The 14,111-nt window shown below is 35.0% G+C and overlaps 1 protein-coding gene across 4 annotated transcripts in view; it reads left to right on the forward strand.

Moving 5' to 3' along the window:
* The first annotated feature begins 8,680 nt into the window (after positions 1-8,680).
* The window catches only part of DLC1 (DLC1 Rho GTPase activating protein), a 231,692-nt gene continuing 226,261 nt past the window's right edge, over positions 8,681-14,111 (forward strand). For 2 of the 4 annotated variants that reach the window (XM_065633232.1, XM_065633233.1), the window contains exon 1: positions 9,221-9,794. The gene's annotated coding sequence lies outside the window, so the exon portion shown is untranslated. Of the gene's footprint in view, positions 8,752-9,220; positions 9,795-14,111 lie in introns of those variants that run through there. The other 2 variants (XM_065633237.1, XM_065633235.1) reach the window with 2 other exon arrangements.

Genomic DNA, 14,111 nt, shown 5'->3' on the forward strand with positions numbered 1-14,111 from the left:
ATGTTTCAAAAAACTAAGGAAGTTAAGATAACATACTTTTGTAATAGTTATCTGTTAGGGAACTGCAGCATCTTAGCTTTTTTCAAAGCTTTTTGTGTTGGTATAAAGAATTAGACTGCCCACGTGACACTAGAAAATAGAGTACTGATATGAGCTTGTAGTTCAAAGAAATGAGAATTACCACCTCTTTGTCAAAGAAAACTCCTTATATCTGTAGAAAGACAACTTTCTTTATAAATTCTAAGTTTAGTACTGTAGGTACATAATTGTTCTGAAGATCCTTCTACAGTACTTTGTACTGTTCTCTTCAACAGAAAGAAAAATGCTAGTTTAGACTGACTTAGTCTGATTAGGATTTGTCTATTGCCACACGTAAATTTAGTGTTCAGTATCCAAATATATCTAAATAAATTTAGCTGCTGTGAATAACTGATTTCCTATAAGAAATGTAATTTATAGTTATTTGTGTACCAAAATTACCTGTCCTCTGAAGTCATAAGTCTATTCTCATTTCCTACCTAAATAGAATATCTCTGGTGTTTTCTTTTTTTTTGTTAAAATACTCATTTTGCCACTTTTTTTGAAAGATTCCTACTATGTAAAAATACAAATTATAGGAGGATTTTTCTCTGCCAAAAATGTATTAATAATTAATAATTATTTTCTTTTTCCCCCCCTGATCTTTCTCTAAAAACACAGAAATCTTCATTTTTGAGGCAGGAACTCCTCAATTTCATTCCCTGAGGACAGCATTAAAAGCTATAAATATATTAAAGCTATAAATGTATTTGTCCCAAATTAAATATATTTCTGGAATGTAAGGTTCTCCTTTTGGAAGCCTGGATCTCTCACTGGATGTAACCATGCAGTTCTTTTTATATTGAAAGCTTACAATTCTGAGCTGAATGAATGCTGTGTTTTATATAGATTGATTGTTCAGTCAGCATATATGATGATTTTATTGTCATGTAAATGACCACTTTTCAAATAATGTATTTCTTCTAATGATTACACAAAATTCTTTAAGGCAGCACAGCTACGGTTAATGATACTAAATAAAATGACACCAGGAAGGAATCTGTCTGATGTAATCCAATAATTCCCTATTGTTTTGGAAGTCTGAATTTATTTTGAGTAATCAGTGGTTTCTACAAGAAAACAGTGATAATTATATTTATGTCTCCTAAGTATTTTCTCAGGAAACAGACAAACAGCGTTACTTCATTTGTTTTAAGAACCAACACAGTACCACTATAAGTATTTTCTTCTTGAACTCTGAAGATTAAATGGATTGCTAATGGAGTGAAAGGTGATACTGAAAGAGCAGCTTTTTAGAGTGTGTGCGTACCAAATGCAAAACAAACAAGGCCTAGTCATTTTATGCTGTATAGGATGAAAACTGACAATAGCACCACATATTCAGCTAGGTATGCACCTTAAAATCATGAGCTTCAGTGGACTGAGAGCCAATCTGGAAAGTAGATTAACATTATTGAAGCCACACATCAGTTAGTACAATACATTTTGGTTTTTTTAAATGGGATATATTTGGCATAACTTTAATGAGTGAAGAGTGTTCCCTAGACATCCAAATAAAATGTAATTTCCCCCAGACATATAGGGTTGTACAATGTTCTTCATAACAGCAATACTGAAGTAATAAATATTTTAAGATTTTTTTCATTTTGCGAGATGGAGTGCACTGGCCAACCTCCACGTAACCTGACCTAACTGGACATCCCTTGAGTTAAGATATAGATGGAAGTGACCTTAAGCATGGTTTGTATGGTTCTCCTCAGGTCTCCGTCCTTCAGTCTGTCAATTGGTTTCGAGCAGCTGCAGCGTATGAAATCAATATATGGTTGCAAATGGATCATTATAAACAGGAGACTTGACATGCATAAGTTAAACCAATTTTTTCTCTTTTTGGTTTTAATTTTTGATTTTAAGCTCTGATATGAAATTAATAATGGACTGTAAAGACTAGTTCATCACAGTTTGTTGCTAATAATGATCACCAAGGTATCTGTTTCCTTGTTAAATGCATATTTAGTTATCATTTAAATGTTCTATAGAGGTTTACAAATAACTTTTTCCATAGATAGGCATGCAGTAACTGAATAATCTAGAAATGGCCTTTGTTGCACATTACAGTTACAACCTTGTTTCTCAGTGTTTGCTAGTTCATTCAGAGTCATATGTGAAGCTGGAAACAGCTAGACAAAAGTTCAGTATTTTCAACAATTATTCGACAATGATGAGGTTAAAGGATACAATCATTCATAAATTCTTAATGGAAATAGTTGTGTGGTTTTAATAGCCTTATAACACATGTAGAAAACTTTGTATAAGATATGGTTAACATCCTCAGAAGACAATACTACAAACAGTGACAGCATAAGAATTTAATGTCTTTATACTGAGTAAGAAAAACAAAAACATCAACAAAAATTAAATACACAGTATTTTTAGTTTTGGGTTCATAATCCATTCTTTTGCAAATAGTCTACAGGTTGATAAAGAGTTTAGTTTTCTTATCTGTTGCCTTTAGACATAGCTATGGTAATAATTCTACTAATGTAGATTTTTTTCTCCTGGAACTGAATAGCACTGTTGAAATATACCTGTCTGAATTGGATTTGACCTAGTGGTTCATAAGACTTTCCACTGAGTATTTCCTGCACTTGTTAAATTCTTTTGGTACTCAGGTAACTTTTGTAGATTCATTCCTAGAAAGAAATCCACTGCCATAGTTTCTTACTTTGACCACTCCCAGAAGTTGGGCAGAGGACTCTGTGTTTCTCCACCCACTGCAAACCTACATGTTATTATGAGAGAGAATGATAAATAAGCTCCTGGATGTTATTGAATGCTCTTATGTGTCCAACCACAGAAAGAAGGTTTAGGAAGTGGATCAACAGCTTTTATGTTCTTAGATTCCACTTTGAATAGGTGGACAAAAATAAAATAATCGACAGTAAATACAAATATAGAGTCACAACAACAATGACAAATCAGTAAAGGATGAGAGGAAATGGCCTGAAGCTGAACCAGAGGAGGTTTAGTTTGGATATTAGGAAAAATTTCTTCACTGAAAGGGTTGTCAGGCATTGGAACAGGCTGCCTAGGGAAGTAATTGAGTCACCATCTCTGGAGGTGTTTAAAAGACGTGTAACTGTGGCACCTGGGGACATGGTTTAGTGGTGGACTTGGCAGTGCTAGGTTTATGGTTGGACTTGATGACCTTAAAAGTCTTTTCCAACCAAAACGATTCTATGATTCTAGGTCGAAAAGGTTTCATGTAGGTTATGCTGAACAGACAGAGCTATTGAGAGACTTGTTCCACAAGTCTGAAAGAAGTTAGGAAGTCCAAATAGCTTACAAAACTCTGGAACGAATGGGCCACATCCTCAACTGCTGTAAATTAAGTATCTCCCCTGAGTTTATTGCAGCTATTTTGATCCTATCATAAGAACAACAACAACAAAATATTATTTTTCAAGTAAATGTTATTCAGTGTCCTTCCAAGAACATTCATATAAATGAGATTTAAGGAAAAAATTATCTTCACTGAGAGCTGAAGATTGTTGAAGAACTTGATTGCATATTGTCTACTTATACCCAATATTTAATGGCACTATCCTTAATATTTAACATCTGTAAGTATGTATCCTGCTTTATCAGTGTGTTTCAGCTCTACAGAAATAAAACGTACCATCTGCACCCACATGATCATTTTTAACTCATCTTGTAACCACAATACCTTTTAAAGTACTTGAAAACAGGGCAGTTACTTACATCTTCATGCTTTACTTCTGCTTAAAATTTATGGTATTTGAAACAAAAATCATCTTCACAGGGGCTTGATTTAAAAATTAATAATTGCTTGAAAGACATCCCCCAAATAGAAGATACAGAGTCTTCACAACAGGAAATGTAAGATATAGTTCAGCAATACACAGATTTCTGAGTTTCTTGCCAAGCTATGGCAGAGACACTGATTGATTACTAAAAGGTGGAAGTAAGGCCAAAATCTGGATAGCATATTCCACTGAGGCTGGAACCACTTATTCTTCGATTAGCTCTTGAAGCTGTAATTTAACTTCAGTTTACATCACGGCGTAACAGTATCAACCAAATAGCTTTGCAATGTCTTGCTGAACTTTAGTGCTACTCATCTAGAAACCTGAAGTCAGATATTGTGACAGTTTTTATTTCCATGGGGACTGCAGTAATTGTACTCCTACAGGTTTTGTCATCAGTTTGCCAATGCAAGAAAAGGTGTGTTCATCAACCAGTACCTCCACTAACAGGTTCACTTGAGAGCTAATTTGGGGAAAGTTTCATTACCCTTAGGACATTTAATCACATCCACTTTTGGTGTTTCTACAATATTTTCCCTTACTAAAATAGAGTAGCTTGAAATGATTTCATGTGAAAATTAATGAAGAGTTTTTAGAATAATAACACAGAATTTCCTACCAACATTTTGAAGCTTGTAAAGAAGTGAGATTTGTTTGGAGCAATGGCTAACAAACCATGTCAGGGAAAGAGTAAGCAACTCTGACAAACACACTTTAAATAGCCTAATATATTTTAAACAAAATCCTTCTTTTGATCATTCAAACCTGCATTTGAATGACCGAAATTCCTAAACAGGAAATAGAACAGTACTAAAAATAAGTAATCTGTATATGGGTTATCATCTATCCATTTTGGAAGTACTTTCATTCTTTTAATCAATGTTAATCCTCATTTAGCATATTATTTTGGTGCTTGTGCCTACCTCAGGAGAAACCTTGGAATTCAGAGTATATTTTCTGTGGAAAAATTAGGATCTTTGAATAAAAACTGAAATAGCCTTAACTTTCTTCTTTCCCTCTGATGACTTAATTTTTGTTAACATATCACTGAGAACAGGAAGGTTTATAAGCACGTGCAAGACTAAAGGCATTCCAACCATAATCTAAATGTTTCTGTCTAAATTATTGAGAAGTTATGTTCTGTAACAATCATAATTCAATAGTCCAAATTACAGACATGTAATCAGCAAATTCCAAATGAACAATTTATTTGGAATTGGTTTTATTTTTTATTTATTGGTTTTTTTTTTTTTAAATGGTATATTTCTCATGCATATATTGTTGCTTCTTATAGTGAGTTTGAGTCCTGAAAAGAGTCTATCTAAAGGTCAATGAGGACATTTCTCAACCAGTTCCAATTATATCCTGTTCATAAAGTCTTGGCAGTTAAGAGTTTTGCATATAGATCTAGTTATAACATATTTAAAATGAGTGACACTTTGCTGAAATAACCATTTATTGGAACTGGGAAATTGTAAAGAGCCTTTTTAGACTTCTTCATGCAATGCATTTATACTGCAGTCCTGTGTACTGGGACCTAGTAAGGATATAGGAGATTATTCACATCTGTGAACAGAACAAATACATGAAATCTGGGTTTCTCACACCTGTCCGCTGCCCCCAGCCTCTGTTATGCCAGTCTGTGTACTCCTGATGAATGTTTCTCTTTCCCTTTCTTTCCTTGCTCCTTTTTGTGTTTTATCCATAATGATTTCATCAAACCCAGAACTTCTTCATGAAGTGCCTTAGCATGAACAAAATAATAATTTCATAAAGTATGACACGTGAAAGTATGAAATACTCCATGAAATCAAGTAATTCTACTATGAAGCAAAAGTAAATATTGAAACTTTTATAATGATTAAAAAAATAAAGCTGTCTGCCTCTCTTACTGTACTTTTAGAAGTTTCCAGGTGTATTTAAACAAAATAGATTTTTTTTTCATATACTTCAGTCATTATGGTAATTATTTCATGTTTAACTATCCTCTTTAGAAAAAAAAAAAGGAAGATGTCAATCAAAGCTATCATGTTTTTCTATGAGGCATATGGAAACTTCTGTTGCTTAAGACAAACAAGGGAAAGACTTCAGGTGCTTGGGGTTTTTTTTGTTTTGGTTTGGTTTTTTGTTTGGTTGGTTGGTGTGTGTGTGTTTGTTTGTTTTTAAATACACATGGCTTCCTCAGCAGGATTGTATTTTAAGCGTGAAAACAGATTATGTCAGTCCACAAACCCTGGTGATTGTTTCACTGAAGAAGTTTGAATCTTGCTTGCAAAAAAACATAGCTATATTGTGTGTTAATGATTTTCTATAAATCAGCTACATGACTAGGACAAATTCTCACTAGATTATGTAGGGAGTTGACTGAGCAAGAACAGAGTTATGGAAGAGCCTTACCACCATGTGTAGTTCTAGGTCTAGAAAGACCAGTCACATCTTCAGACAAATAAAGAGCAACTAAAAAGATCGGTATCTGCATTATACTAATATCTCTGTACAAATAAAACAGAAATTGCTTGAACACTTAAAATTTTTCTTAGTTGTTGAATTGTTTATGTAGTTCATTTTACATACGATTATCAGTTCTATTGAGCATCCAAAACCCAACAGAATTATTGAGATTTTCAGACTTCTGTGTTCTGATTTCACATGTTCTCTCTTTTCCTTTTCCACTGCAAACCACTTTTTTTCTAATTATGATTTTAGAGTTTTATTTAAGCAGCTTAGAACAAGTGTTCAAACTGTGGTTATTCTCCTCATTTCTATAGATGTGACAGCAGGAAAAGATATATGAGACAGTCTGTCCCCAGTTTTCTCAGACAGGAAATGGACAAGCATTGTCTATGATGTCCTTCTTTTCTCTATTTTAGTTATTCATCAAGCATTAGAATAATTGAAAGCAACTTGTCTTCGTGAAACTGTTTCACAGAGCAGATTATGTCCTAATAATTTCATAACTTTTAAATATGTCCTCACTTACAGATTTTTTTATTCTGTCTTATTCCTGTGACCAACTTCTGCAAATAAACCCTATTTTATTGAAATGAAAGCTTTCTGATAGAACATAAAGTGAAATTAAATTGAAGAAAAAAATTGAAAAAAAAAAATTTTGTCTTGAAATATATTTTTTTTGGAACAGTGTGCTTCAATTTTTTGTTGCTTTGGTATTAGAAAAAACAACATTTAAATTTTAACTATAAGGAAACTAAAGACTTTTTGTTTTATTTTGATTCCCATATAAATAAATTTCAAAATTGTGTAATTTATACAATTGCATAATTGCAAATAAAATGTGTCCCCTTGCAGTCTGTAATTTATTCACTGAATTCCAAACTGGAAATCTTTCAGGAAAATAGTATAAATCACATTTTACAGTAGAGTAAAAGCTATGCATTTGGATCTCAGGCTGTCCAAATATAGTTAAAAATAATTCTGAAAAGTTATTTACCTCTAGGGTTGCACTTCTGACTGTTCAGAGTTTAACACCACATATGCCATTTCCTTTTATGGGCTTCAAAGACCTCTGTCTTTGAAGATGTAGAGGTTAGGCTGGTAAGTCATTCCACTTAAGGCTGTCTACCTCAACTATCCATGTACATGAAAGCTACTGGGAAAAATTTCAAACCCACTTCCATTTGGGCCTGCATAATTTTGCAACTAACTTTTAAAGATAATACTGTAATTTTAAGGCTGAAAAATGCATATATAAAATTACATGTACAACAATGAAGACCACATTTGGCAAATTTAGCAGACTTTAGCACAAAGTTCCACATGCTGAGGAACTAAAGCTTAACAAATTAGCTCCAGATATGACCATATTAATGGGAGCTGGAGACTAGAGGGCTGGCTTTTCTTTAGTCAAAGGAATGCCCTCAAGAAGACCCACTTGAGCTAATAAAGTAATTATATAAAGAGTTATAAGGCAGTTGTTTGAGGCTGGTAGAAAGCTCATGTATCAGCAGTTAATAGTTATGAAGGTTTCCTATCTCCTTTCAGAATAAATATCCTGTCCCAGTTGTAGCAGGCTTGGTGAATGGAGACTTTCTGGTCACTAAATGTCCAGGCACTATTTTTTGTAGTGTCGCATATGGTGTCTTACTTCTGCATCTGTATAGCTCCCCCTGAAGGCCAGCCAAATGCCAAATATTCCAGTCAATATCCTGATCAGTAACAGTAAAATCATTCACTCAGAACAGTAATTAATAAAGAGGTTTTGCACTGGCTGAAGGAGTCATCAGAATGTAAATCATGTATTACTGTCCCACCTGGGAAGACGATTAAACTTAGCAACAACTCTTTTTTCTTTCTTCAAAGAAAAGGAAAAAAAGACTTGTCTTCACCCTGTAGTTTGGAAATCAAACACAGTCACTAGCACTAAGATTCATAATGAATAAAATGAAATAAAATTTGAGTAAATTATTTTCACCTGAATAGACCAGTGACCAAAGATGGGGTTTGTGTGCATTTATTAGTAGAAGTTGTTATATAAATAGCTAACCTTTATTATTAATTGATACACTAATTAAAACCATACTAGTAATTTCCATTAGCTTACCCTCAAACTTCTACAGAGCTGTCCGTCTGGTTTTAATCAAAACCAAATGGTAATCCAAGTTCTCAGGCTGGAACAGCTAAGAGGAAGTCATTCAGAGAAGGCAGAAGAAAGCAGAAAAGATAAACAGATGATATTCACTAAATTTGTATAGAGCGGAGGATGTAGATGCTGTGGGTTACTCTAGAGACGTGATTCAGGCACCCTGTCAAACTGCAACGAAGTAGTTACAAGTGTTTTATGTCAGCAAAATACTAATATGATCAAGATGGAGTCTGTCCTTTTGCTTTTGCAGAGCTGGATTTGTGTGACTCTGGAGGATTCTCAGAAGAGGTAAAGCAACATATACCATTGCCTGCAATATGACTGTGCTTAAACTGCAGTGCTCTTTTTCTCGGATCCAGCTTGTTTTCTGGAGTAGGAATACAATTTTAGCAGATGCGTGTAAACAACATCTATGTAACTCTGTATATTTGCTCGTCAGAATAGCACTAGACCCTTTGTCAGTGCAATGTGTTGAGTTTAGACCATGTTGTTCTCTGCCTGTTTCTCACTACCTGGTGCCAAAGACCAGGCATTTTGGAGGCGTTCTCCTGTTGTTCTGGATAAGCGTTACCTTTGCACAAACATGAGGGATGTGTAATTTTTTTTTTTTTCAAAGGAAACAGGAGGGAGGGGTTTGAAAACACTTTTACATTATGTAACTAGCACAAATCTTCCCGTTTTACAGAGATAGCCTAGCAGCGTATTAAGCGGAATGTCTTGAAACTCTCGATCTTTTTGCTTTCCCCCCTCTCTGCATGCTCTCCTCTCCCTGGCGCAGGCAGCAGGCAGGCTCGCTCCCTGTCTCTCTCTCTCTCTCTCTCCCTCTCCTTCTCTCTCAAAGGCAGGAAATACTTTTCAGGCAATCTGGGCCTGGTTGTTGAGGCCCCTTTCACAAAACATCAGACTGAATTTAGTGGACAGAAGTCACTGGGAAAAGCTTGACAGGCTCGTGCTTAGCTAAGGCTCCCTCCAGCTGCAGAGAGTGTTTTTGTTAGAATCACACATTGAGCAAAACTGCTTAGAATAGAGCAATGATCTCAGTAGCGAAATCTGAACTTTTATGCTAGCAGGAGCTAACTGGGACTGGGCTCTTTTGTTTGTTTGTTTGCTCCTTCGTTTTGGTTTTCTTTTTTTTTTTTTTTCCTCTCTTTTATTCACCAAAGATTTTGGGGAGGTCGTGTCCAAACTCCAGATTCTCTTCACTTAGGTAAGGCTGTCTTGGAATCTTTCTGTACCTCAAACTATCAAAAAAAAAAAAAAAAGGAAAGGAAAATCAGCAGTATCCAGCACTGGAGCTTTCTCCGTTGAGGATCTCAGCACTAAAACTGGAGGTAAAAAAAGGATAATAATTAAAAATGTACGTTTAGTTGTAGACGCTGCCAAATCTGTTTATCAAAATGTGCCAGATCTATAGCAAAATCTTCTTGTGCATTTTTCTTCACCTTTTAAAAATATGCTCGATATGCTGAACTTTGTTTGTTTGCATTCATATATAAATAGAGCTGTGTGGTCTTGCTTGCATGTTTCGAATGGACATTAAATAGGAAAGCTAGACGTGTGGATGATTTCTTTTTTCACCTCATATGCCAACAGGGAGGGCATTTAGGGCTATGTTTTTTCTCTCCCCCCACTTTCCCTTCCCTCCCCTCCAGCCGTAATGAGGATGAGGAGTCTTTTAGGTAGATGTACTAGTCGTACCTCTGCTGGGCTTGGTCTCTAGTCTTTTCTGAGTCCTAGATGAAATTTACGGTGTAACTGACAATACAGTCTTAAATGTGTGTGCTCTACATATGAAATTCCAAGGTTTATTTCTTGGCATTAGCTGAATTAGATTATTTTTACTAAAATGAGGTTATTTTTAGTAACCTATGATTAGATACGCAGTTTGGGGTGTACTGTGCTAGCATTTAGAAGAGGGAAGGCAAGATACTGTAAATGTCTGCTGACTATAATTTTCAGTGAACATGTATGAATTTACTCGGTCATTTTCTTAACCTAGTAAATGTCTAACTACTAAAAATAAGAATCTGCTGTTAAGGAATTTAGGGGGAAATTAATGATATTATCTTTAACTGATGCATGAATGGAGCTGCTCCTATTTTGCGTAGAGGCGTGATTTAATTATTGAACTGTTATAGACATCAGAAGCATTTTTCATGGCAATCTATATAGGATGTTTTGTCTTCCTGAAAATCTAAAAGGACAGTCGTTGCTTATAAGTAATATGAGAAATTCTTTCTTTCTCATGAGCATCATTAAGGCTCTGTAGAGTTATTGGCCAGATTGGTAACTAAACAGGACTCATCTGTTCACATATTTCGAGAAGTTTTTAAGTGTTTTTACTCAATATTTTTTCAAAATGACTGGTGAGCAATGAAATGACTTTGTGATGTGAAAGGACGTGAAGGACCAGTATATATTTCAGAATGGGGTCAAATACTACCTCTGCAATAGTTTGAGAATTGTACACTTTACTGTCATTCTGGTAGAAGAAAGTTGTTGTTCATGGTGGTCAGAAATGGCTCTGGGTTGTTAAGGACATGGCTCTGAAAGGGACAGGGAACAGCTAGTAGGCAGCAGGGTGTCCCTGGGAATGTCCTGGGTGAATATTGAAGTCACAATTGCTCACTTGTTTATGGACAGCCTTCTCCAGTTCGATGCCCTGAGATGAGATGGCTGTGGTAGGTAGGCTGTGGGACTGAGAAGTTGAGAGGAATCTGAACGGCTGAGTCTCTGCGTCACCCCTGTAAGATTTGTGCTGGAACTTTGATGTCTCAAGGGATCTAGCGCTAGTGGCTTTTACTGCACTGTTTTTCCATACTTGTTCCTGTAAGTATGTGTATACGTGCTTAGTGAGTCCTCTAGTTAGCAGAAGAGAAAACACCACATAACAAAAATAATTATTCCATATCAAGGGGTGACTTCTTCTGCAGCACTCTCTTCTGGGTTTTAAAGGATATAACGGCCTCATCTGACCTCACTTGCAGATGAAAATACTTGACACCTGAGACAGTTGAACTATAGGGCAGAAAACAGAATAGAACTCAGAAAGTATTTTCTTGTTTAACTCTGAAGTTTCTTATAGACTATGAGAAAACATAACACAGCTGCCCATCTTTTTGATTTAGAAGGCTTTTTTTAAAAGTCCTGAAGATAAATCCTTCTTGGTATTCAATTCCTAGTTCTACTTAGTCTATAACTTCTCTGTTATGTTATTGTGCTTTTGTTGTTTAACATATTGTTGTTCAACAACAAGTATTCATGGAAAGCTTACTGTCTAAACAATCCCTGAAAATTATTTTATAGATATATAGCAAGAATTAACATGGAAAATGAGAAGGATACAATCTAAAGTTTTAGACCTTGCTGTGTTCCTTCAGAAATCTAAATGTTCTTAATTTGAAACAAGAAAGTAGCCAAAGTAGTTATACCAGATGACTCATTTGAACAATTAAGCACATGAATTAATGTCTGCAATTTTGAAGAAAATTAATGGAAGTGTTACATCCATTTAATGGAAATTATTCAGATAGTTTTCCTTCACAATAAATTTATGTGCCTGGAAACTTATTTTCTTTTAGACCTTGTACTCATTGGTCTCCATGTTAAATTCTGTAATCTGATCACTTGGACAAAATAAGTTTGACTGTTTGGGCCTAATTAATGGAGATCTCTGTAACAGAAAGCAAAAGGTATTACTTCCCGAAAGAAAAGGAAATGCAGAAATATCTGGTTGGGCAGGCAGTTTTTGAATAGGCAAGGTTTATAGTAATTCTTTTGAACTGCTGAGCTTAAAATAATATTTTAAATTATTCTTTATGTGGTAGAACAACAGAAGGATGGCCATTTTGGCTTTTTCGTAAGTCTCAAAAGTTCATTTTTATTATTTTGATTGTCGGAAGTTATTTTTCCGTTGTTCTTAACATGAATTATGTTGCTGAAAACTATCTTATTTGATATAAACTTCCCTGTGGAGGGCAGTAGCAGGAGGAAGAGAATTTATGAACAGTTTTTTCTCAGAAAGGAGATATATATTAGAATATTCTCTTTTCTGCTAGTCATCTGGTTCCATTTCCTGTTGTTTATTTGTCTGGAGAAAAATTCAAAGATTTTGTGTGTGTGTGTGTGTGTGTTCTGTTCCTTTTGCAAAAGAAAAAGGAAAAAGACAAAAATGGACTAATACAGGGGTAAGAGCTATTGAAATAACATATCCAGAAGTGCTAGATCTTGATTCCCTTCCTAATAGGAAAGAGCCTCTGGAGGTCTCTGGACCAGCCCCGCACTTAAAGCAGGGCCAAGTAAGGCAGTTATTCAGGGCCTTGTCCACTTGTGTTTTGAATATCCCCGAAGACAGTGTGAATACATAGTAAGGACTTTAAGCTTGGCTGTATACACAGGTGTATTTCTATACGTGTGTGTATACATATGTATATGTACATAAGTGTCTGTACATGTATAAAAATTATAGCCCAAACCAAATTTATATAGAATTTTAACATGCAAATCCTATATATATATATAGAATGTTTTTGAATGTTATTTTAATGGAAATACTTACCAATATCAAATTTGAATATGTTTTTGCGCTGCTGATGGCACTTCAAGGTATTTTTTTCTATTTCAAATTTCACCATTGATATTTGGTGATGCTTCTAAAAACTACTTATTTTAAGAACTGTCTGTTGGTAAAGAATTTCAAATCCACTATTACGATAATTGCTTGTTTCTCTTCAATGAGGATAATCACTTACATTGAAATTAGAAATGCCTGGAATTTTATTGTACATAAGCCACTGAATACAAATACAGAGGTTTGCCTTAGGCTTATGTATCTACATTAAAACCAATTTAACTCATACAATGTACTCGTTACTTCTAGCCTTCATTTCCCTCTAGGCTCTTCTTTTTCTTACTCTGATTTGTGATTATACCTGGTGTCAAAATCCAGTATGTTTAGATTAAATGCCCTTGAACTTCAGGGAAGTTTTTGAACAGCTTCTGTTATTTCTGAATCTCTAATGGTTCTCCCACCCTCTAGCTCACTCTTCATCAGCTCTAGGTGTTCCAGGGTAGGTACCATGTCTTATTAGTGAGAGTTCCGTACAGGCTATTGCACTAGATTTCAACCGTGACAATCTCTACTGTTAGAGTAAATGAATGTTCCAATTTGAACATCACTGTACTTGTGGCAAGTTTTCCTCATGATCCAAAATTTCACTTTGGAGCAAGGGGAGTCAGTTGTGAGATTCAAATGGAAAATTTCATTAGACTGAAAAGTGAAAAATTTGCCTAGCCAAAGCAGTTGGGGTTACATTATTACAGCTATATAACTGCAACTTATTAAAGAGCATCCAACAACCTTAATTTTGTATTATTAGCATCTTTGCTAAGACCATCACAAAATATGAAGCTGTTTGCTTCTCCTTGTGAATTTTCTCCTGCAAGACACAGGCACATAATGGGCAATGAAATCTTGCTTTGGATTCACTGGCTCAGTCTTGAGCGTTTAACCCTCTACTTCTGAGTAGTTCTGAGAGGCTCAATGCACTGGAAGTTGTACTGTTAGATTCATTACAAACTCTTTTGGCTGCATGTAAAGGGCAGATAACCCTTTTCATTTTGCTTGAATTGTTTATCTTCCAATAATG

Source organism: Caloenas nicobarica, chromosome 4 (genome assembly GCF_036013445.1).
Source record: "Caloenas nicobarica isolate bCalNic1 chromosome 4, bCalNic1.hap1, whole genome shotgun sequence".
NCBI lineage: Eukaryota > Metazoa > Chordata > Aves > Columbiformes > Columbidae > Caloenas > Caloenas nicobarica.